Consider the following 26553-nt stretch of genomic DNA (forward strand, 5'->3'; position numbering starts at 1 on the left):
AATTACCCTATCAAGTAAAGGATAGTTAGCATTAGCCCTGAATGGCTGTATGATTCCAATCGAATGGAGGAAGTGCAAAAAATTCAGAGAGGATCAAAGCTTCTTCTTAATGAATTGGAAAGAATAGTGCTGCAGCTAACACAGAATCCACCCCCATGAGCACACCTCTCTACCTCCCTCCCTCCCTCTCCCCCTCTCTCTCCCTCCCTCCCTCTTTCCCCCTGTACCTACAGGTCTGTCTGTCTGTCTGTCTGTCTGCCTGCCTGCCTGCCTGCCTGCCTGCCTGCCTGCCTACCTACCTACCTACCTACCTACCATGTTTCCCCAAAAATAAGACAGAGTCTCATTTTCTTTTGACCCCCAAAATAAGCACTTGGCCTTATTTTCAGGGAGGTCTTACTATTTTTGAGGTGCAGGAGGCAGTGAACATGGTCACCTCATGGCTGCTGTGTGCAATATTTTTAGGGAGGACTAATTTTCGGGGGAGGTCTTATTTTAGCATGTGCGCTCAAAAGCCCAATTGGGCTTATTATCTGGGGAGGGGTTATTTTTGGGAAAACATGTTATCTATCTATCATCTATCTATCTATCTATCTATCTATCTATCTATCTATCTATCATCCTTTCATAAGTAAAAAAAAATACACTGGCTATTCATAGGCAATCATCATTGAGGCCATCACTTACTAAATATGCTTTATATAATATAGTCAATGGGACTCGTCCATGACTTATCTTACTGAGCAAAGGAACCCTACAAAATAGGGAAGGATGAATTGTAGCAGTAGTGCCTTCTTAATATGTATAGATTGGGTGGTCACCAGGAAAATCCCAGCAATGATGAGGTCCTGAAGTTCCAGAAACATGCGTCCCCAGCAGTGGTGGGTTCCAGATCCCATTGCAACTGGTACGGTGCAACGGGACCCAGTGTTCACCACATGAATGTACACAGCATGCGCACATACACGAGCAGCACACGCATGCATACTTACTGCCTGCAATGCAATGCTCCACGATGCAGGTGCCATACACTCCGTGCATGTGTGCGGAAGCCCCAAAGAGCTCAAATACCGGTAAGGAGTGTGGGCAGGTGGGTGGACCCTCTGAAGCACCCGGCAGGCACCCGGTGCTCCTGGCAGGCACCAGTATGCCCATACCTGGGTGTAACAGTCATAATCCACCACTGCTCCCCAGGCATATGGCTATAAGTCCAATTTCCCTGTATTTGAGAAGTATGAAGTCAATGGAGAAAATGCTTGCCTTCATTTTGAGTTTCTGAAAGAATCATTGCCTTTCCCACCTGATAATCCTGTGTCACTGATTCATAATTTATGTCACCTGTGTCCTTCAGATATTTTGCATGGGATTTTGAAAAGCTCCTTATTGGTGGTGATGGGGTGCCTTTCAAATGTACAGAAGAAGATTTGAAGCCATCAAGCAGGATGACATTTAAAAGCTGCTTTAGCAAACTATATCACATGGGTCCAAACTTGGAAACTTTAAGACTTGTGGATTTCAACTCCCAGAATTCCCCAGCCAGCCCAAAGTCCAAATTCTGGTAGCTGAATTCCACAAGTTTCAAGTTGCCAAGGTTGGAGACTGGTGATCTAGACTCAGCCAGGTCTTGCTAAACTTTCCGTAGATCTCTGTTTCATCTGAGTTTTTAAAATTATACAATGCTACTGTAAAAGGGACACGATGGCTCAGTGGCTAAGATGCTAAGCTTGTCAATCAGAAAGGTCAGTAGTTTGGCAGTTCGAATCCCTAGCTCCACATAACAGAGTGAGTTCCTGTTACTTGTCCCAGCTTCTGCCAACCTAGCAGTTCGAAAGCACGAAAAAATGCAAGTAGAAAAATAGGTACCACCTTTGGTGGGAAGGTAACAGCGTTCTGTGTGCCTTTGCTGTTTAGTCATGCCGGCCACATGACCACGGAGACGTCATCGGACAGCGCTGGCTCTTCGGCTTTGAAACGGAGATGAGCACCTCCCCCTAGAGTCGGGAACGAACTAGCACATATGTATGAGTGAAACCTTTACCTTTACCTTACTGTAAGTTTAAATGTAACTTTCGATGCTAAACTAAATTAGTAAAACTAGAAAAAATATCTTTGTAGACAATAGGTACTTGTATATTGTAGCAGCAGAGCTTCTGGGAAATGAAAGAATCTGATAAATTGCTGTGATATAAACTAAACCTATAACTCCTCCTTAAAAGACTTAAGACAGTCATTGGTCTAAGGTGGAAAACTATAAGTTCACTTTGTATTTACTTCTTCCATGCCAGCTCATTTTTCTGAGAACCCTAAAATTACTATTTATTAGCCTGGGCTTGGATGACATACTGAATCTTTGTCAAAATAAGCTTACCTATCACCAGCTACCACAGCTATGTGTGGAAGGTGGCTCTCTTTCGTCAAAATTTGAACTATTCCTCATTTAGACGACTCAGTTAGTCCAACTACACTTTGTATCATCAGACTGGGCAAACATACGTGTCCCAGGGTACATTCTGGTGAGAGGGTAGGTTCCCTATAGGTGGGTTCCAACACGAGTCCAAAAGTTTGCAAGACAAAACCTCTGATCCCGGTGACCAACTCAAACTGGATCCTGCAATCAGATTGGGCTCCGACATTGTGCACAAAGCATTATTTGTTGTCATCTTTTTGGTTAGTGTTTTGTATGTGGACTCAGACATGAATTATGATATAATGAGAATGTTCATCCAGCCAATAAGATTTTAGACAATCGGTCTTGGTGGAAGAAACCACGACTGAATCTGTTGTATAAACATTTTCTGTATAACATTGCATGCAGAGTCTACCGAGAGAAAAAAGGACAGCAGATCAAGAACCCAAAGCTGAAGCTCTAATTGTGTTATTAAGCACATCTAATCACTGGACTGATATGACCTCTGAGTCACATGACAACCCCGTACACAAAGCAGCTGTTAATAGTTAGTCTAGCCTTTCGCTTGTCATTTGTTTAGGTTGTTGATTTCCTTTCTATCCTGTCCCTTTTCTGCAACTTCTGAGGTTGCAGTGTTCATCTGCCTTTGGGAAATTTATTCAAGGCTAACAATAATTCTGATCCTATTTCCAGGAATATCTGTGGGCGTCCATTTGGAAGTCTGACAAGGGACACATAACCATTTCATCTGCAGGGCACCAAAGAACATCCTATATAAAATCAAAGCCTGTGGTTGCTTTCAAGCAATATATTGTAGTATTTCTTGCAGCAATCATCTCTCAGTCTTCAGTGCAGTTTAATAGATAGAATGATTCCAGATAAGGATTTTATTATGCCCAGCCTCAACCTAGTATTTTACAAAACCCTCAGCCCTCTTCCTATGTTTTCAACCCTGACTTTAATTTTCTTTTCTGCAAAAAAAAAAGATTAAAGAACAAAATATGGAAAAATATGTTCCAGCATTATGGGCTATAAGGAAATATTCTCTGTTACAGTTCTTTGTTAGAGGTTTCAGGTGAGTGGGATAGTCCTTTGTCACCACCTAGTGGTGAACAAATCCTATCATCAAATAAGTTCAGTCTTGCGTTCGATTTTTATGGCAAAGAAATCTTTACATTAGAAAAGAAGTCTGCAGTTCTACAGCACTTCCAAAGAATAATTCTAGAAGAAAGTAAGTGAATTGACTTCAGAATAAATCTTCCTAGGATTGTACTATATTTCCTTTAAAACTGTTTTTAAAAAAAATATTTCTATTATTTTATTATTTCAAGATAAATCAGCTACTGAAGGGTTAGAAACTAAGAGAAAGAAAAAAACGTCTAAAAACATTAATTGGTAAATTAAGCCCTATGGAAAATGCTCAGGAAGAGGTTGGGACGATTAACATTCAGAAAGCCTTTTGAACTGGATGCAGCTGTTGTGGCTTCCTGGAGTTGGTAGCAGAAAGTAAATAAAGAGGGTCTTCAACTTACAACAGTTCACTTAGTGACCATTCACAGTTACAGCGGCACTAATAATTGACCTGTGACTGTTTTTCACACTTACAACCATTGTAGCATCCCAGGATCATGTGATCAAAATTCAGATGCTTGGAAACTAACTCATATTTATGACGGTTGCAGTGTCCTAGAGTCATGTGATTACCTTTTGCGACCTTCTGACAAGCAAAGTCAATGGGGAAGCTGGATTCATTTAACAATGAAGCGTGTTACTAATTTAACAACTGCAGTGATTCACTTAACAACTGGGGCAAGAAAGGTCATAAAACAGATCAAAATTAACTTCACAAATGCTTCACTTAGCAACAGAAATTTTGGGCTCAATCATCATAAGTCTAGGACTACCTATAATTCCTTTTTGAATTCTGTTTTTAAAACCCTACCTTTTATATGACCGTATGATTTTATTTATAGACTGCCCAGAATCATGCAGGGGAGATGGGCAGTGCAAAATTTATTAAATGAATGAATGAAAGAATGAATTATATTTGATAAGCAAATGGGTGAAAGAATGAATGAATGAACAACCCTGGTCAAAGTTGCAATGGGGCAGAAGAAGATAAATCCCAGTTTATTTAACTACAGCTAGGCAAAGAGGTTAACTGGTGGGGGCGGGGGGGACCCTATTTGCCAATTGTCTATGGAGACTCTCTGTCATTCAGGTCCTGCTTGTCCCAAAGGTACATTATCAAGAGGCAACTGAACTTTTGGAGCTGAAGAAGCTTCTTGGATAAGAAGCAAAATCTCTCCCCCACCCCCAAAGTCCCATTGCCTTTTATTCCTCAATTGCAGAAAAAGTGACATGATGGGACATTGAAATGTTACATCAGGACAAAAAACTTTGTTTGAGTGGAAATTTTTATTTCCAGAAAGAAAATCACTGACTAAAGGGGCTGCATTTTCTGTGATTTACCCAGATAACAGTACAAGGAATTACTTTGGCAGATGGAAACTCCTTCTCCTTTGGCAGCCTTTAAAGCAAGGAACTTTGGCATCTGAGGAGGATAAGGAATATTTTGGTTCACAGGAGACTCTGCTTATCATGAAGTAGATAAGGAGCAGTGGAAAAAGGAAGCATTTAACCCTCTGCAAAGGAATCTTTTGTCTCTCAAGGAGCAAAGCTCTTCTAACTGATACACAGAATTAAAAGCAGCCTTAGTGATAACCATGACCAAAATATATGGGGTGCATCATGGATGCACATGTTTTCGAGCCCTTGTGAACAGAGGAATAGCATAGCACTGGACAATAGCAAAACAATGCAGATCTGTGGATATCATTAAAAGGTTTAGAAGCACAGCAATTGATGGGGAACTGAGTGGGCATCTGCGTATAGAAGAGAATCTCAAATAGATTGAACAATTTGGCAGACATCCTAAGAGGGAGTTAGCAATAGCAATAGCAGTTAGACTTATATACCGCTTCATAGGGCTTTCAGCCTCTCTAAGTGGTTTACAGAGTCAGCATATTGCCCCCAACAACAATCCGGGTGCTCATTTTACCCACCTCGGAAGGATGGAAGGCTGAGTCAACCCTGAGCCAGTGAGATTTGAACAGCCAAACTGCAGAACTGCAGTCAGCTGAAGTAGCCTGCAGTGCTGCATTTAACCACTGCACCACCTAGGCTCTAAGGTGAGTTATCATGCACCACCTTTGAAATTGTGAAAAGGTTCGAAATATCTGTGAAATTCCATTGGCAAAAACATCCTTTGGGGCACACCAGCAGAGAACTGCTGGGCAAGTATGGCATGTAGATGACATGGGTTTACTCTCGAGTAATTATGACTCAATAGTAGCAATAGTGAGAGGGATCTTGGAATCCTAGTGGTAAATTAAGCCCTATGGAAAATACCGAGGTGGTGCAATGGTTAAATGCAGCACTGCAGGCTACTTCAGCTGACTGCAGTTCTGCAGTTCGGCTGTTCAAATCTCACCGGCTCAGGGTTGACTCAGCCTCCCATTCTTCTGAGGTGGGTAAAATGAGGACCCGGATTGTTGTTGGGGGCAATATGCTGACTCTGTAAACCGCTTAGAGAGGGCTGAAAGCCCTATGAAGCGGTATATAAGTCTAACTGCTATTGCTATTGCTATCATCATTTAAATATGAGCCAGCAGTGTGCTACAGCTGCCCAAAATGCCAACACAATCCTAGGCTGCATTCAGAGGGAAAGACTCAAGATCGTGTAAAATGTTAGTATCACTTTATAATGCCTTGGTAAGACCATACTTGGAATATTGCATCCAATTTGGGTAAACATGATATTAAAAAGATGTTGATACTCTAGAAAGATGGCAGAGAAGAGCAACAAAGATGATTAGGAGACTGAAGGCTAAAGCATATGAAGAACGGTTGCAGGAACTGGGTATTTCTAGTTTAATGAAAAGAAGGACTAGGGGAGACATGATAGTAGTGTTCCAATACCTAAGGGGCTGCCACAAAGAAGAGGGAGTTAAACTATTCTCCAAAGAACTGGAAGCAATGGATGGAAACTAATCAAGGAGACAACCAACCTAGAGCTAAAGAAAAATTTCCCAACAGAACAATTAATCAATGGAACTACTTGCCTCCAGAGATTGTGGGTGGTTTTAAGAAGAGACTGGACAATCATTTGTCTGTAATGATATAGGATCTCCTGCTTGAGCAAGGGGCTGGACTAGAAAACCTCCAACTCTGATCCCTTCTAACTCTGTTATTCTGTTAAAAAAATAGAAGATGTTACATGATGTGGATATTTATTCCTAATTCAGACCTACCGTGCATGGGAGACACTGAACATACAATCAGCAGCCTCAAACAACTTAGTTGTGGACATTTTACATGCCTAGTTATTCTCAAGCCACTGATTTATGGAATGCTATAATGGATTGCTTGGGGGAAAAAACCCCTAATTAAATAGCCAAAGGGGACCTCTCTCCAAGGAAAGGGAGGAAAGCACTGTAAAATCTTTTCATGACTTTGAATCACTGACCAGCAGGGGCCAGCATGGCATTTCATCAAATGCTCACAGGTTCACCACAGTTGGCTCAACAGAGAAAGATTGCAATCAATGGGAACTTGTTTACTAGAGTCTCAGCTGACAATGCTGGGTAAAATCTTTACCAATGCATTTTCAAATAGAAATGGTTCTGGGTTCTAGGAATAATATAGGTAGTCCCCAACATACAACAGTTTGTTTCGTGACTGTTTAAAGTTACAAGGGCACTGAAAAAAGTGCCTTATGAACATTTTTCACACGACCATTGCAGCCTCCCCATGGCCATGTGATCAAACTTTGGATGCTTGGCAACTGGTTCATATTTATGACGGTTGCAGTACCCCGAGGTCATGTGATCACCTTTTGTGACCGTCTGACAAGCAAAGTCAATGGGGAAGCCAGATTCATTTAACAACCGTGGTACTAACTTAACAACTGCAGCGATTCACTTAACAACTATGGCTAGAAAGGTCGTAAAATGGGGCAAAATTCACTTACCAAATGTCTCACTTAGCAACATAAATGTTGGGCTTGATTGTGATCATAATTGAGACCCAACCTGCCAAACTGCTGGCAGCCGGTGATCAGCAGAAGTAGCCTGAAGTACTGCATTCTAACCACTGCGCCATTGGGATCACATGATCTTGGGAGTACCGCAACGGTCATAAATATGAACCAGTCACCAAGCATCTGAATTTTGATCATGTGACCATGGGGATGTTGCAAAGATCATAACTGTGAAAAACGGTCATAAGTTACTTTTTTCAGAGTTGTAACTTTGAATGGTCACTAAATGAACTGTTGTAAGTTGAGGACTACCTGTATTATATTTTGCCTTTTACAGAGGGATCTCCACAGACTGCCAGCTTTAGCATAGGAATCCAGTAGATTCTGTAGAGCTTAACGGGGGTGGGGGTGGGGGTGGGGTGTCGATTCTGGACCTCTTGCAACTGCGCAATAATTCCAGTCTAATTCCATGCTTGACGTCTCTTCCCTGCTTGGTTGGGTGTTTCCAAACAGAAACATAGATTAAGACCAGGTAGAATGCCGAAAAAGCCTTTGTGATTTACCAACCTTTCATCAGACAGTGTCCAGTTAATAATGTAGTCAGCTGAGGCATTAGAGAAACGTTCAGAAAATCTGTCCTAGGCTTATGAATGCAAAGAGGAACAGACTGCTAATTTAATGCACAAGGAAAGAGATTTCCAACAGTTACAGGAAGGCAAGTTGCCTGTTTGGGAAACAATAATTCAAGATACCAATGAGACGGGTGAGAATAATGAAATAGAAATTAACGGTGAATATGGTAAACATTGCATTGGAAACAGAAGAGGGTGGGCGGTGAAGTATAGCTTATCCTTTGCAGGGATATCAAACTGGTGGCCCATGGCCTGGATACGTCATGTGTAGGCCACACCCACCCCAGCTCCGTGAAGGGAAAAACCATCGTGATACGTCACATGATGGCAACATCATGCAGCAAGTTTGACAGCCGTGTTTTATAGCATTATCTGGTGATAGTAGGTAATCATATGTGGGTTCCTCATTTTAATTCTTAATTTGGCACCTGGGAAAAACTAGTACCAACAAGGTCATATGAAGAATGTCTCACTAAATGGGGTATGTTTTTACCCCATGTTTTTACCCTAGTTGGGTTCTCCCACACTAGCAGGGCTACCCAAGAGAGTATTGTGCCAGCAATTCCAAGCATTGCTATAGCTCAGAAAACCTCTACCATATCTCATAGACTGGGGTTTCCCAAACTTGGCAACTTTAAGACGCATGGACTTCAACTCCCTGAATCCCCCAGCCAGCTGGGGGAATTCTGGGAGTTGAAGTCCACGCATTTTAAAAGTTGCCAAGGTTGGCAAATCCTGTAATAGATCTTTTCCATCCCAAACACAAAGTTATGCCTTTGAATTTATTCTTGGGTGATTCTTTGGGACAAATAGTGAGTAAAGTCAAACAAAGAAAGTAATTTCTCTAATTATAAAGCAATTTGAAATTTTTTGGAGTTAAACCATTTTTTTTTATTAGCTTAACCATAATTTGTATTTTCTCACTCAAATGTCACAAATTACAACGGGATTGCAGTATTATGAACAGCATCTCATAAGAAAGATAAGGCCTTTTGATTAGTCTTTTAGGGTGGCAATCATCCAGCCTTCACATCACCTGAAGCTGGATGTGAACTATAAAATTGGCAGTCGGTACTTCTTACATTCAACAATATATGCAAAATGTTCAAGGAAATGGCACAACTAATAACTGAAATAAGGGGTCTGAATCTATGAATGACTGCTGAGCCATTTAAAATGGTAGCAAAAGAAAAAAGAAATGATCTATAATTTAAAAGCCATCTGTGGTTAGGAAAAGAAATATTTTACAAAAAAGCCGACAAACAGAACTGCACATGCTATGAAAACCTATTTCACTGAAATCAGTTGGATACTCAATTCAATAATAAAACTACCTTCGTATTCCACAGAAGGTCAGGCATGGTGCAGACTACCTGAAACTCAGACATAATTCCAATTGTCACGATTCCCAAAATGAAAGCAATAAATTACCAGAGCTTTTCTCTCCAGAAAGAGAGAGAGAGAGAGAGAGAGAGAGAGAGAGAGAGAGAGAGAGAGAGAGAGAGAGAGAGAGAGAGAGAGAGAGAGAGAGAGAGAGAGAGAGAGAGAGAGAGAGAGAGAGAGAGAGAGAGAGAGAAAGAAAAAAAATCAATGTTGTCTCTTCACTATCCCATATCCCCTGGAGAGAATGAAAGACATGTTTACGTTGTGAGAGGAGGAGAGAGATTTGAGATACAGCCTGAAAAAAAATCAGCTTTTGTTTCCTTTGCTTTTACAGAAGATGAATCCGGGAGAGTTTGTAACAGCCCAGATTCTCTCACCCTCTGTCTGGCCTGATCTTTCCAATCTGACTCCAGAAGTAGACACACTATTATAGAGTGACATATAATGATACACTTCTCTGCATATGAGTATTGTTAGCCAGCTGATAGGCATCCACTGAAAATGCGCTCTTGGCTTTGGAAAAGGAGCAGTTATAGTAGCCGCTCCTATAATTGGGACTTTCCTGGTATCATGGGAGGGCAGCAGTTAAAAAGAGGGGGGCGATGGGAACGCTCTGGAGTGATGGATTCGCTCTTGTATCATTTTAGCCGCTTCCAGTGTCTGCACAGAGAACAGTTATAGTGAGAAAAATCGGCAATTTCAGAGGAGAAGTGATAGGCCATTGTCCCTGGATGATTTGAATGGTAATCAATATACCACAGGGAGAAGGAAATTAAAACATTTCCTGAAGATTTTAAAGACTGGTTGGTATTTTGAAAAGCGGAGAATGCAAGACTGTGAGTGTATTTTCTACATTTGGGCAAGCATACCCAGTACTACTTCTTTTTTATACCTTGATTTAAAGAGCAGTACTGTAAGAGCTATCAATAAAGGAAAGCCAACCCAGTGAAAAATCTTATTAAAAGCTAGATAGAAGTGAAGAAACTATCAAGATCCCTGCTTAGCTTTTTGAAGATTCTGGCTCACAAATTACCTTAAATCAGTACTAGTATTTTTAAACAGGCACTAGGAAGTAACTAATTGCAAAAGCCAACTAGTGCTGACTTCCAGTTAATATTCTGTTTTATAAACACTATGAGCTGCAAACAGAAAACCTAACCCATTGACATTTGACATCATTACTAGTCAGCATTTATTATACAACTATAGGTACAGAGGTGGGTTGCTACCCGTTTGCACCAGTTCGTACAAACCAGTAGTGGAAATTGGGACTTGCTCACCAAACCGGTAGGGATGGCAGACTGGACACCCTCCCGGCTGGTTGCCGCGGCCATTACCAGCTTGGTTTTTAGTCAATCAATCAACCAATTAGCCCTTGGGCCATATCAAAATACTAAGTTCCAGAGACAAAAACTACAGTTTAAAATGATATTGAAATAAACCACAATTTAAAATGTAAATGGAATAAAATACAATTTAAAACATAATCAAAATAGAATGCAATAATTTAAGATACAAATTAAATATACTTAAAATTATATTACAATGTCTCTCCTACGACTACCCCGTCAAGTGGTCTTTCCTACAGTCTACCATGTTCTGCTGCACCAACTTGGTCCTTATTTCCATCCACTTTACAGTAAATTTGGCAATCCATTTCACCAACTGCAAATTAGTACCTAACAAACAATGTTGCAAAAAGAGCTCTTTAGACTTAGGAGTGCTGGTATAAAAGATCCTACCCAACTGGTGTTCCCTCAAATCTGAGTACAGGGGGCAATCAAAAATTACGTGAGACATTGTTTCGACTTCCCCCGTCCCACATAAAGACATAAGTCTCTTTCACTTGCAGGGATCCACTTACACATGCCCCAAAGCATATTTGTTTGAAGTTGGTCCAATCTCAATTTGGAAAAAAATCTCCTTATGACGGGAGATAAAGGTGAAGTTAAATATTTTTCTATTTTAAAAATTTGTTTGTTTACTGATAACCAGGGGCAAACGTTTGTTGCTGTCACTTGTGCAATGTCTGATTGTGCACTTATGTCCATAAATCTCTGTGCCATCCAAGATCTGATCTGCCTAAGATTGTGCATTTTTAGTCATTTTTTAATGTTCTGCGCATGTGCAGAACAATTTACACACGTGCAGCAAACTGGCAGCAATGCTGATAGCAACCCATCCCTGTATAGGTAGTCCTTGACTTATGACCGGTTACTTAGCGACCGTTGAAGTTATAACAGACCCGCTCCCAAAAGCTACCTACTACCCAGTTCTGAAGTCTGCCCCTTCTTGTAGTTACACGACCACATTTTGGGTGCTTGGCAACTGGCTCAAATTTACAGTGCCTCCCAATCACATGGTTATTTATTTATTTATTTATTTATTTATTTATTAAATTAGTTTGCCTCCCATCTCATATCCAACCACTCTGCGCGGCTTACCTCCCCCTTTTTCCCCAGAAACTTTCTATTTCTGGAAAAAAAATGTCCCATAGTAAACAATAGGTTTGCTTAATATTCATAGTGTTAACAAACCACAAGTTTTTTCTTTATGACCATGGCATCTGCTTAACAACCATGACAAAAGAAATTGTAAAATGAACCCTGGTCACGTGATGACTCACTTTGCAACCATCATGACTTATTACTGTAATTGCTATGCACAATTATGGTAATAAGTTGAGGACTATCCATATAAAGGTTGCTTGTAACCTCCTTTAGTGAGTTGAATACTGTAATCTATCTCTGTTGCTGTTCAGATAAATTTGACTCAAGCAGGTTTATGTGTGGTCTCCACTCTAAATTGGATGGTGGGGAATTTTCTTCCTTCAGTTCCAGAAGCAAGAATATGGGAGGAAAAAAAATGGGGGTGGAGGCCAGCAGTAGTTTTCCAACATTGATGCTTGCAAATAGTTGACTTTTACTTCATTTCAACAATTGCTCCCAACAAAATTGGACATACTGTAATTGAAACTGTTCAGAATCCAAATGTACACCTGTCCAGTGCAGAATGCCAAACATGAAATTTTAACACAATCTATGTAGGCTTTGGTCAAAGCAAAAGCTAGAGAAACGACTTAATAATTTAAGTACCAGTTTAAACTATTTCACTAAGTGCCGTGTTCCAATGGAATCAGAATAGAGCTGGAAGGGACCTTGGAGACCTTCTAGTCCAGCCCCCTGCTCAAGCAAGCGATCCTATACCATTTCAGAAAAGTGGCTGTCCACTGTTCCACTGGTTAAGTGTCCTCATGTTGTTTGTAGTCATCTCTTTTGTCCACTGAAATGTAGTATTTTTTGCAAATTGGATGGGAGGACAATGTGAGCAAATGAGGGTGGGTGACTGAACCAGGGAGAAAGAGAGTAAATTAGCAATATGGATATAATAGAAAACAATGCAGATAAATTGGGAGAAGAGAATAATGCAGGCAAGTCAAGCCATCTATATCTAAATCAGGGAGTTTTTCTTCTTCTGCCTGCAGTCTGGAGGAACAGAGCTTGCAGATTATTTGCACACTAAAACAGGTCTTCCCATTCAAAGCTGGCCTGCAAAAGTTGACATCGAGTGTTTTGGGAAATTAACACCATCTCTCCAGTTCAAGGACAAAAAAAAGCAGGCATCTTTTTGAAAACAGCTTTTGTTTTACTTGGGTAAACGGATAAATTTATCAATTTACTTCTGCCATTCACTCCCCAATCTTTCTGGAAGAGTTTAGTTATACGAAGGAGAGTGGATGTGAAAAATAAATGGGAAAGAAGCCAAATATAGAAAAAGGATGACTGGCTGAGATTGTTTTGCATTTCTCTTATTTGCCCTTTATTTTGTTAGCCTGCTCAATTCTGCATTTAACTTTGGGTGACTCTGCGATTGAAGTACTTTTTATTAATTTATCAAAATATAAAATGCAAAGAAAAATGAAAATAAAGGAAAAGGGAAAACTGCAGGGTAAAGGGGAGAAGTAAAAGAAAGGCATTGACTACAATTCCTTTTGGTGAGGCAAAATATGGTAATAACATACAACCTCAACTTTTAACTTTTTCATAATAATATATATTAGGCCTTTCTATAACAAGAAACCTATCTAATCAGCGAAACCTAAAATCAATGTTCCATTGTTTTCAAGCACAAATTCCTAAAGTGGTTTCCAAATTGAAACAAAATTAATTGCATTTTCCTTTAACCAAAGCAGTCAATTTAGCTATTTCTGCTATCTCCATCAACTTTTGACTTTGGGTGATTCTGCATACTTTGAATTGTGAGCATGGCATGGTTTCTTTCTTCAAGCAGTTATGATAAAGGAGACAGAGAGCTGATGTGGCATCTGAATAACTAACCTGGTTTCCAAGATAGTGCTTTAATTTTGCCATCCTCCTCCTTCAAGCGTGGAATTTTATATGAGAGGGCCACCTCTTCTTCCATTTCTGCTCTTATCGAAGGGGAAAAATTAATTAAAGAAAGAAAGATGGATCAGCTGCGCTGATCAGCTGCACCTTTTAAAATGGTAATGCCAGAAGCTGCAGAAGTGATGGAGAAAATATCTGCGTGCACAATGGACTAAAGCTATGAGTGAAGCAAGGGATAAATAAGATGAATAAATAAGCAAAGCAAGGAATTTCATTCATGAGCACGGAATGGGTGAATATTTATGGACTATGTGCCCAGAATGCAGATGTTGGAAATCGCAGTGGTTTCACAGATTGGACATTACTAAGTGCTCTCTTGGGGATTACTGTAAGTCAGCCCTGACTGAGCTACACTCTACCTTATCTGCTATTGATTAGCCATAAACAATGTCACTCAGGTGGTAATTACATGTTGCAAATGCACCAATTTCCAGAGAGGCTTGTTCTCAAATGAGTGAATGGAGGAAGGCAGTCAAAACTTTGTCTAGAGACTATCTTCATAAGCTCCGTTTAAGGACTACCCCCCCCCCCACCCCAAGAGAATGGAAAAGTAACTCCTGTCTTTATTACTGTGTTCCTGGTAATCTGAAGAGCCATTTCCTCTTCTTACAGAAAGATAAAAAGAGACAGATAGTATGTGGGCTGAGGATGCTGCGTTCTGGTCAATAAGACAGGCCACAGAGGTCAATGGCTTTAAGCCAAGCCTGTCTGAGAGCCCTCATAAATGTTCATAGGTAAAGATTTAAAGATGTGCTGTCTGAGCCGGAGAAGTGGAAAGGCAAAAAATCTCAAATCCCTTATTGTAAAGGTGGCCGGCATCTAAAAGACCCTTAAGAACATTCTTGCAGGCTAGTCTTTCATACCCCAATTTTTTTTTAATAAAAAGTTTTATTTTTCTTTCTCATATATACACCCACAAATATACATTCTCATAAGTACTATTGATATTTATATTTTATCCTTTAACATTTATCACAATTCATTAAAAAAATTAAAAATATAATCGGGGTCACTTTCCTTTCACCCCATATGTCCATCTTATTTTACAACAACCCTACTACTTCTTCCATCCTCCCATCCTCCCTTATCTACCTTCTTCTTTCCTCCTCTCCTTTCTCTTTTCTTCTTCCCCTCCCTCTCCCCCACTCCTCTCTTCTTCCCCTTCCTACCCTCTCTTCTACTCTTACTACCCCTCCTTTGCTTCCTCTCTTCCCTTTCTTCTTTCTGTCTCCTTTCTCCCTCCTTCCGTTGTTATAATTACTTATTTTCTTCTTCACACTGATGAATTTTTGGGGTGGAATTATGTTCCATATTTACATAAAAAATACATTTCCTCTTCCACATTTTATTTTCATTTTGATAGTTCCACACATGTCATATTTTAACTGTATATTTGTATATTAATACTCTTCTGTTTTTCCCTTCCCCTCCCCTTAGTTAAACTAAACTAAAAAAAAATACACCAATATTTCTTATAAGGAATTGAGCAAGGTTGGTGGTGCTGTTAATGAAAATGTAGATAACACCAGAAGATGAAATCACAGAGACTATTAGACAACAAACATTTAACCTGAAATATTTAGAAGCATAAACTCACCCTGTTATATCTCTCTTTTCTCCCTTGCTTCCTTTGAGAGAGTATTTTCACATAACAAATCATATAAAACTCCCTTTTTACCCCCTTGCATTCCCTTAATTCAGGATAGAGTCGGCATATGTCATTGATGAAATAATCTTTGAAATTTGAACTTTAATAAGATTTGTATGCCGCCCACTCCCTTGGGACTCTGGGCGGCTCACAACAAAGTAAAAACATTTAAAATATTTAAAAATACAATGTTAAAAATTAATACAACATCCATTCCATCAGGTGGGGCTGGAAATTAATTAACAGCCCCAGGCCTGCCGGAACAGCTAGGTCTTGGTCGCTTTATGGAAGGCCGGGAGAGTGGTGAGGGTCCGGATCGCTGCGGATAGCTTGTTGCACAAGGCCGGTGCAGCTACAGAGAAGGCCCTCCCTCGGGGAGCCGCCAGCCGGCATTGTCCGGTCAACAGCAACCGGAGGAGGCCCAACCTGTGTGATTTTATTGGTCGTTGGGAGGTGAATGGCAGGAGGCGGTCTCTCAGGTAGCCAGGTCCAATACCAAGTAGGGCTTTAAAAGTAACGACTAGCACCTTGAAGCGGGTCCGGAGACCAATGGGAAGCCAGTGCAGCTCGCCGAGGATAGGTGTAACATGTGTGTATCTAGGTACACCCATTATCGCTCGTGCGGCTGCATTCTGGACCAGCTGTAGTCTTCGGACACTCTTCAGGGACAGCCCCATGTAGAGTGCATTACAGTAATCCAGTCTTGAGGTGATGAGGGCGTGAGTGACCATTCGAAGTGCCTCCCGGTCCAGATAGGGCCGCAACTGGTGCACCAGGCGAACCTGGGCAAAGGCCCCCCTGGTCACAGCCAACAAATGGTGTTCTAACGACAGCTGTGGATCCAGGAGGACACCCAAATTGCGAGCCCTCTCCGAGGGGTGAATAACGTTGCCCCCTAGGCTAAGAGGTGGTATGTCAGGACCATCCTTGGGAGGCAACATCAATAGCCACTCGGTCTTGTCAGGATTGAGTGCAAGCTTGTTTGCTCCCATCCAGACCCTGATAGCCTCCAGGCACTGGCACATCACTTCAACTGCTTCACTGAGTTGGCACAGGGCAGACAGATACAATTAAGTATCGTCCGCATATTGATGATATTTAATCCCGTGCTGGCGTATGATCTCACCCAGCGGCTTCATGTAGATATTGAACAGGAGGGGGGACAGGACCGAACCCTGCGGCACCCCATATTTGAGGGGCCTAGGGGTCGATCTCTGTCCCCCAACCAACACCGACTGTGACCTGCCCGAGAGGTAGGAGGAGAACCACCTTAGAACGGTGCCTCCCACTCCCACCTCCCATAACCGTCGCAGAAGGATACCATGGTCGATGGTATCAAAGGCCACTGAGAGGTCAAGAAGCACTAGGATAGAGGAATGGCCTCTATCCCTGGCCCGCCAGAGATCATCGGTCAGCGCGACCAAAGCAGTTTCAGTGCCGTAACCAGGCCTGAAACCTGACTGAAAGGGATCCAGATAATCTGTTTCATCCAAGGTCCGTCGGAGTTGAAAGGCCACCACCTTCTCAACAACCTTCCCTATGAAAGGTTGGAGACTGGATTATAGTTGTTCAAGATGGCTGGGTCCAGGAAAGGCTTCTTAAGGAGGGGTCTCACCATCGCATCCTTTAGAGGGTGCGGGAAGGATCCCTCCCGAAGAGAGGTGTTGACAATCCTCTGGAGCCAGCCACGTGTCACCTCCCTGCTGGTCGAGATCAGCCAGGAGGGGCACGGGTCCAGTATACAGGTGGAGGCACTCACCGCTCCCATGGCCTTGTCCACTTCCTCAGGAGCGACAAGTTGAAACTCGCTCCATAAAGTCCGATCAAGACCTTCCCCCGGCGCCTCGGCTGGTACTGTCCAAGTGGAGTTCAGGTCCGTCTGAATCCGAGTGATTTTATCCGACAGAAACAGAACAAATTCCTCAGTTCTACCCTGTAGAGGTTCGTCCGCATCTCTCCCTTTCAAGAGGGAGTGGGCTACCCTAAACAAGGCAGCTGGGCGTGATTCTGCGGATGCGATAAGAGTGGAAAAATGCGCACATTTTGCCACCCGTATCACCACTAGATAAGTCCTAACAAAGGCTCTTAATTGTGTTTGGTCGGATTCAGAGTTACTAGCCCTCCAACGTTGCTCTAGGCATCTCTTTTGGCGCTTCATCTCCCGGAGTTCCTCGCTAAACCAAGGAGCCCTCCTGGATCCACTGCCAAGGAGAGGCCATAAAGGCACAATCCGGTTTAGAGCCTCCGCCACCGCTATATTCCAAGCAGCGACCAAGGACTCCACCGGACTGTGGGCCAGAGAGTCAGGTATCTCACCAAGTGCCATCTGAAATCTCATAGGGTCCATCAGGCGCCTGGGGCGGAACCACCTAATCGGTTCCACCTCCCTACAGTGGGGGATTGGTTTCCGAAAGTCGAGCCTCACCAGGAAGTGATCTGACCATGACAGGGGCAAGATCTTAATGCCCCTCAAACCTAGATCACATCTCCACTGCTCCGAGAGAAACACAAGGTCGAGCGTGTGACCTGCTGTATGAGTCGGACCCTGAATTACCTGGGTCAAGTCCATGGCTGTCATGGACGCCATGAACTCCCGTGCTCCATCAGAGCGTTCGCCGAGCGACGGCAGGTTGAAATCTGGCAACTCTGTGCATGCGCCCACTGGGAACAGGCTCTAGCTGTTTGTCTGCCTCACTGCTGTCAACAGCTGATACCTGGCATACGGCTCTGACTCCCTCTCTGATTCTGACACAGAGCCCTCATCAGAGCCTTCTCCAGAATCTATCAGAATCTGCTGCCTGCTCTGTTGGCTGCAGGCGGGCCAACAACCAAGCTCAGAGAGTAGCAAGGATCCCTCAAACAGAGAAGACGAAGTGCTACACATCTTCCTATAATATGGTTGAAATAGATTCAAGAAGAAAGTGTGGTGGCAGAGAGGGTTGCCTTCTGCCATTCGTGTGATCATTTTTATTTTTAATGTGGTAAAATGAAGAAGTTGACAGCATTGGGGTAAATAGATTTGGGAAGGGGTAAATGGATTTTCAGGATCAGCAATAGGAATTCTTTCGGACAACAGTGTCTCTTGAAATCTGGTTAATAGTCATTTTTCTTCCAAGAAAATTCCAGTGGAAATAGTAAAATTCTTTATTAAGGTTACTTTAATGAGGTTTTTTTAAAAAGCATCTCTGATATTTTTCATATTTGAAGCACATGAATTTTAAATGTGATCGTCATCATGTGTCATCTAATATGTGCATTTCAGTCTTAAGGCCAAGAATGCCTTTCATAAGCGACTTGCACCAATTCCTCTGCCCCCCCATTATTATTCCTCTGTTATAATAATTAGGTACTAGCAGTCTGTTCCAAATGGTACTGATATACTCTACTTTCTTGGCCTCATATCTCTGAAAAAAACAACTTAAAATAATTCACAGTTTGCTACGGTTTGCTTTTATGGAAAAATTGACAAAATCTCCTGGGACAATTTGCTCACATAATATGTAGTACAGTGGAAAATGTTTTCATGGTTATGAAACATCTAGAAATGGCATTCTCGTTATGTATGAGTTGCCATTGCTATGTGTGAAATACTGCTTATCCATTCAGCTCCACTTTTAATCTGGATATTAAAAAAAACCATTGGTAGGCAGATATTGATCTCAATAAAAGACATACAGGGCGGGGCATAACCTTTTCCTAGGGGGTCACAGCAAGATCGACAGCAGTTTACAACTTCCGCGACACCTCATTTTAAAGCCCATAAAAAACTGAATTGAATGAGCTATTAAATGTTACATTTGCTTTAAGAATGGCTGGAAAATTCGATTCGGAAGAACAAAGGATCATTGACAGAATAAAATGCATTGCCTTTCGACTTGCATCGGGATTTTCGTCATTTTCACAGCCAAGAAACTGCATTGGGTTTTGAAGGATAAAGGGGAATCCTGGGATGGCAGTTATTTCCGTGAGAAAATTTTATTGGAGAATGTCATTCCATTTCTCAGTGATCCAGACAATGTCTTGGTGGTTGGTGAGGCTGTCTTTCTTCATGACAAAGCTCCTTGCATGCGTGCAAATGCGACTCAGCAATTGTTAAAGGAAAACAATGTCGAATTTTGGGGCAATGACGTCTGGCCGGGAAATTCGCCAGATCTCAATCCGGCAGAGAACATTGGGGCCATAATTAAGGATGAAGTGGAAGCTCTGATGATTCAGGAGCAAGGTCAAAATCGATATTCGGTTGAAACTTTGAGAATGAATTTGGAAACTGTGTTGAAAAATCTGGAAAATCGAACGGAACTGTTTGAAGATTTGTTGTGTTCTTATCCACCTCGTTTGAATGCTGTTCGAAGGGCTAATGGTGGTCATACTGACTATTAAATCGTGTCAATAAACTCAGTTTTTGATGGGCTTTCGAATGGTGTATGAATTATTTGTGTTGTTATTACAAGTGTTGCTGTGACCCCCTAGGAAAAGGTTATGCCCCGCCCTGTACAATACAAAATTTAGGCATAAGGTGAAAGAAATTGCAAAAAGAGACTCAATATGTACAGGTAGTCCTCGAACTACGACCACAATGGAGCCCAAAATTTATGTTGCTAAGTGAAACATTTGTTAAGTGAGTTTTGCTCCATTTTATGACCTTTCTTGCCACAAATGTTAAGTGAACCATTGCAGTTGTTCATTTAGTAACCTGGTTGTTACGTGAATCTGGGTTCCCCATTGACTTGTTTTTTCAGAAGTTTTCAAAAGGGGATCACATGACCTTGGGACATAGCAATGGTCATAAGTATAAACCAGTTGCCAAACATCTGAATTTTGATCACCTGACTACAGGGATGCTACAATGGTTGTAAATGTGAAAAACAGTTATGTCCCTTTTTTCAGCTCCATTGTAACGTCAAATGGTCACTAAATGAACTGTTGAAAGTTGAGGACTACCTGTATTGTAACCTCAGTGAACAGCTGCTAAAACATCTTTGTTTACATAAATGTTCACAATCCTAAGCAAATGTAAAAAGCAGCAGCACAAGAATGTATGCAATGCCCTCAGTTAATAAGAATAATTGCTAAATTCCTGGAGCTTTTCCAGCCACAAGCATTTTCTGTCTAAGAACTGTGTTTGGAGCTGAGCAAAACATAACTAACCAAATTCTGCACAATGTCCTTTTACTACTTTACTGGTTTTCTTAGTGCTTGTTATTTGTCCTCCTTTATTTATTTACTACTAGCTGATAATCCGGCGTTGCCCAGGTATTTATTTATAGGAAAAAGTGTCTGGAACAAACATAATTTCTAATGTTGGATTTCCCCCCTTACCAGAAGGAGTCTCCTTGTGAAGTACTGTGAAGCCTTTACCATGGCAACTCCACTGCATTGTACATTGGAAGCCATTTAAGGCAGTACAGTAGAAGCCATTTTAAGGCACAACAGATTGTATCTTAACAGAACCCCCCAACCCCCCGAGTGGTGTTAGGGATGCCTTACCATCACAGTATTTTTTTTCCAAAGAGTAAGTCATTTGTGTACCAAGTTTGATTGAAATTGTTTGAGGCATTCCAGAGTTATGCTGGAACACACACACACACACACAGAGCCATTTATATATATATTTTCTAACATCAGTCTTATCAGACCAATTAGATCACACAGATTGGGCCTCCTCCGTATTCCATCGGCCAGCCAGTGTTGGCTGGCAACTACAAGGAGGAGGGCCTTCTCAGTAGTAGCCCCGACCCTTTGGAACGAACTCCCCGTGGAGATTCGTACCCTCACCACCGTCCAGGCCTTCCGCACAGCCCTCAAGAACTGGCTAGCCCGTCAGGCCTGGGGACAAGGATAGTAGCCCCTCCCGAATGATGAATGTATGTTGCTTATTGCTTTTATTATATGTGTCTATGTTATTGTCTGTATTTCCCCCCCCCCCTGATTTTATGTGAGCCGCCCTGAGTCCCCTCAGGGAAAAGGGCGGCCTACAAATGTCAATAAAATCAAAATCAAATCAAAATCAAAAATGAATGTTATTTTCTCAAATCTGAAAAATGCCGCAAAATTCAATTGGAGAAAAAACAACACCAAAAATGAAACTGCAAACTGCAAATTTAATTTAAAACAAAAGGGTAGAATGGCAGCAGCAAAGCCTTTGACATCAGATCTTTATAATTCTTCTGCTCTGGTGTTTGAAGATGTCCCAGATTGCAGTTGTTTTTTCCCAAGCCAATTCAAATCTATTCCAGAAGCAACCTTGAAGGGTTTAATGAGAATTACTCTTACGTAGCATTACTTATCATCTTTCTAATATGGGGCCACCAAAGAAATTCATTTCCATCATTTGCCACCAGGTGACAGTACTTTATTTGCTGAAATGAAGAATCCCCATTTAATCACAAAGTAATCACAAAGATTTATGCCCCGGAGGCAGAACAGACATGCAAAAATTCAGTGGGGAAAAATAATACTGATTTCATGAAAGAATCTTTCTTTGGCATCTCATGATTGTGCATCTCCAGCTTCCTTACTGCACACAATATTCCAGAATTAAAACTGTAATTGTCATCACTTTCACCTGGATGAAACAGCCTATCATAGGAAAACAATTTTTGAACAAAGGTAACTCAGATGGGCTAACTTATTGTATATGTCCAAAATCCAGGACCCATGACTTCCGAGGGAATGAAATTTGCGGAAGTTGTGGCAGCCACCCTACATTTCTGCTTCTGGCTTCTGCTGGGCTGCCACTGTGGCATGTAATCATTGTTTTCAGTGTTCTGTATCAGTTTCCCAGCCAGTCTCACAATGCTTTGCTCTCTCCCCCACTCAGCAACAGTCACTTACCTGCCTCCTGACGGTTTGCACCGGTTCAGACAAACCGGTAGTGGCGGCGGCATGCGGCTCCACCCACTCATCCAGACATCATCATGGACCTTCTGAGCATGCCACTTCTGACCTTCTGACCTTCTGTGCTACTGATTTTCTGCGTTCCCACTACCAAACCGGTAATGAAGATAATAGGATACCATTATTGCCTATGACCCCTTGCATGCTTCTGGGTCATGTGCTGCCCCCCATTGTTCTTATCTCTTAGGCATCCCCTGCACCTTTCCTGACCTGTGCCATACCTCATAAACCCTCCATAACCTGTATGGGCCTTCTTGCATGTCCCTATGGATCCTTCCTGACCCATGCCATTCCCTGAAACTTCCCTTATCTGTGCGGCACCTCATGCACACCTCCACACACCCTCCCTGACCTGCCCACCTTCCCTAGACCATGGCACCTCTTTGGCACCCCAACCATTCCTGAGCTGTGCTACCACCATCTGCATGCCGTCCCTGACTTCCCATTCACCCAAGCATGTCAAGTACCCTTCCCAACCCACATCATCCACTTGCATGCCATTCCCAACTGATGCACCATCTCTCACACACCTCCGTGACCTCCATGCCTCCTTCTTGACCAGCACCATTAATTTACAGAATATGTCCAAAATCTGGGATCCATGACTCCCAAGGGAATGAAATTTGGGAGAGGTAGGGCTGCTTCAGTCCTACTGGTGGCTGTTGTGCTGATGAATTGCTCCTGTGGTCACCTGATCTTCATTTTCAGGATTTTTTGACAGTTTTCCAGTCAGTCTTGCAATCCCTTTCCCCTTCTCCCCAGCAAACAGCAGCCACTTACCTGCCTGCTGGGAAAAGGGAAGGGAAGGAACAAGTTCAGAGGACCAAGATAATATGTGGAAGAGGCTCAGGCAGATGCCTTCCTGATTCACTGGAATACAAGGAGGGGATATATAGTACAATCAGACTTTCAAGATTCTGTCTTTACAGCCAATGCCTATAACATAAGCTTTAACCTTCCTGTGAGTTGATTTCCTAGTCTGGTTTGCCTAGTGTGCTGACAAGGGTCCATTTAAGAAAATTAGTGAATTTTTATATGGGTTCAAACTTGCCATTTATTACCAAATTTTCAGATTACAGTAAAAATATGTCATTTTCTTTATTGTCTTTCTTTCCCACCATATGAACTCCAAATTTGTGAAAATAGATAGTTACTGAAAGCCAGAAATAAGGCATTTATTCTTGTTGCTGTTGTTTTACAATGACAAGGCAAGCGTTCCCAAGTCTCTTGTCTTTATTTCTAGCATATCTTAATGCCACAGGATCAATAATTTCCCCCACATTATTTGGGTAGAAAATGATAATTTGTTGCAGTCTTATAATAGTTGCACAATAGAAAGACAGATGTTTCATGTAGTAGTGGGATTCAATTTTTTTTTACTACCGGTTCTGTAGGCGTGGGGTGGCTTGGTGGGTGTGGCTTGGTGGGCATGGCAGGGGAAGGATACTGTAAAATCCCCATTCCCTCCCCACTCCAGGGTAAAGATACTGCAAAAAACCCATTCACTCCCTACTTCTGGGGGAAAGATACTGTAAAATCTCCATTTCCATGCCACTCCAGGGCAAGGATACTGTAAAATCCCCATTCCCTCTGCCTCCCTATCTACCTGCTTTCCAGCTCCGTTCTCCTGTGCAGGGCAACAGAATAAGACCCAGCTGATCAGCTGGGATGCCGATCAGCGGGGACTTGGGAGGCAGCAAATAGATGGGGCCGGAGCCAGCCAGAGGTGGCATTTGTGGTTCTCTGAACTACTCAAACTTTCTGCTACCGGTTTGCCAGAATCGGTTAGAACTCAATGCCACCTCTGGTTTCATGGCTTTGTCTCCTGTCAGTACAAGATATTAATGAGAAAAAACAGCCTTAGCTAGTATTTTCTCAAACCTAGGCTTTAAAACCAAAGCAGCCTTTCTTAGAATCAAGAGATGTCAATGCCAGAATTTTCACACTTGTCAAGGAGAACCAATGACATTTGCAGGATCCAGCTCGAATAGATCACCGGGATCAAAGGTTTATTCTCTCAAGCTTTTGGGCTCATCCTGGAGCCCATCTTCAGGGAAATTCTCTCTTTTATTATGATAAAATTCCCTGATTATGGGCTCCAGCACATGTCCGAAAACTTGGAAGACTAAATCTTCGGTCCCAGTGACCTACTCTGTTTCCCTGAAAATAAGACTTTCCTGGATAAGCCCAATCGGGCTTTTGAGCGCATGCGCTAAAATAATCCTTCCCCCCAAAATAAGCCCTCCCCCCAAAATATTGCAACACAGCAGCAACCATGACCACGCTCACCACCTCCTGCACCTCAAAAATAATAAGACCTCTCCGAAAATAAGGCTGAACGCTTATTTCAGGGGTCAAGAGAAAATAAGACCCTGTCTTATTTTCGGGAAAACATGGTACTCAGATTGGATCTGGCAACATTATCCAGGAAGACATATATTTGGCTTCAAATCCTACTTGGGTCAATGTAGCCATATCTGGTTTTACTGCGATACAATATTTTCCCTATTTTTATCGATTGGTTTTAGCTGATGTTAAAGTGACCTAATTATTTGGGCCGCCAATCAAATTATGAACCCTCTTTGAACACAGCACAATTTTCTTTCCCAGAATTCTGTGATCAGATTATGTATTGTGTGTATATGCGTGTGTTTCTCAGATTTTGTTGTAGGGATTTTTTTTTATCATAGACTGACTGAATTGTGAATGCACCATGACAGAAGCAATAAAGTTGAATGGCAGTGATGGTCAGTTGGATTTTAGATTAAGAGGGGATATTGAATGGGATGGACAATTAGATAACTTTGTATTAAAAATAATGTTTTTTTTAAAAAAAAGAATAGCAAATTGCTTCTCAGTAGAAGGCTTCTTGAGCTACAAACCACTTTCGGTATTATCGGTTGTCTATGCAGCTGTTTTATTGTTTTCAATAGCTGCATGCTTTGAAGAATGAAAACTCTCTGTAAATTGCATAAAAATGTTCATTTTTATCTAGGCACTATCCTCCCCCACCATCTCTCCTCTTTATGTGCTACGTGGCAGTTGAGGCCTTTCGCTTTTTGGTCTACTGGCTTGTGAGCTATTTACAAATAATATCGGTTTACATTTGAGCAAAGCTGGTAATAGGTGCAGTTGCAACATCTGCTAATTGAAGTGTTTGGACCAGCTGCCAGAGGAGCCTAGACAATTTCTAGCTCATCTAAGAGAATTTGTTAAGCACCAAATCAGCTTTAAATAAGGAAACAATTACTGAGTTTGAGACTGTAAACCATTAGACCTCTTAAAGAAAGAGGAGAAAGGATCTTGAAACGGTTGCAGAGTGGTTGGAGGAAACATTTTAAATAGTCTCCCTTTTTATTTGAAATTAAGGCAATAAAAGTTGGGTTCCGCATACAAAAGGGGAATGGGACAACTTGCCATAGCCAATTCGTTGCGGCCAACTCACCGCGAGAAAATTCATTGGGAACAATTTAACAATTCTATTCAATTATTTAAAAGAAATAAAAAATATTTTAATTTTTGCCATTCATATTACATTCTGACTCTCTTTTTGCATTCTTTCTTTAATGATTCTGTTCCACTATTTATTTGATATTAGTGTAACTCTTGTCCTGCAGCGGGTTGGCCATGGCAAGTTGGCAGTATCAAGTTGTCATGGGCTTATGTAGAAATGGCAGAAAAATCCAAGAGAGAAATTCTGATGGTAGAAAAAACTGAGAGGGATGGGTAGGTGGGTGGAGAGATTATAGGTAGTCCTCAACTTCCAACAATTCATTTAGTGACCAAAGTTACAATGGCACTGAAAAAAGTGAGTTATGACCATTTTTCACACTTATGGCCATTGCAGCATCCCCATGGTCACATGAGTTATATTCAGATGCTTAAAAACTGGTTCATATTTACAACGGTTGCAATGTCTTGGGGTAACGTGACCTCATTTTGCAAACTTCTGACAAGCAAGGTCAACAGGGAAGCCAGATTCGATAAACAGCCATGTTACTAATTTAACAATTGCAGTTAACAAATGTGGCAAGAAAAGTCATAAGAACAGGGCAAAACTCGCTTAACAAATTTCTCACTCAGCGACTCAGTACATTCTGAACTCAATTGTGTTCGTATGTCAAGGACTACTTGTACTT

This window comes from Thamnophis sirtalis, unplaced genomic scaffold (genome assembly GCF_051295495.1).
Source record: "Thamnophis sirtalis isolate CommonGarterSnake01/CBP01778 unplaced genomic scaffold, rThaSir2_p1.2 scaffold_5, whole genome shotgun sequence".
Classification (NCBI taxonomy): Eukaryota; Metazoa; Chordata; class Lepidosauria; order Squamata; family Natricidae; genus Thamnophis; species Thamnophis sirtalis.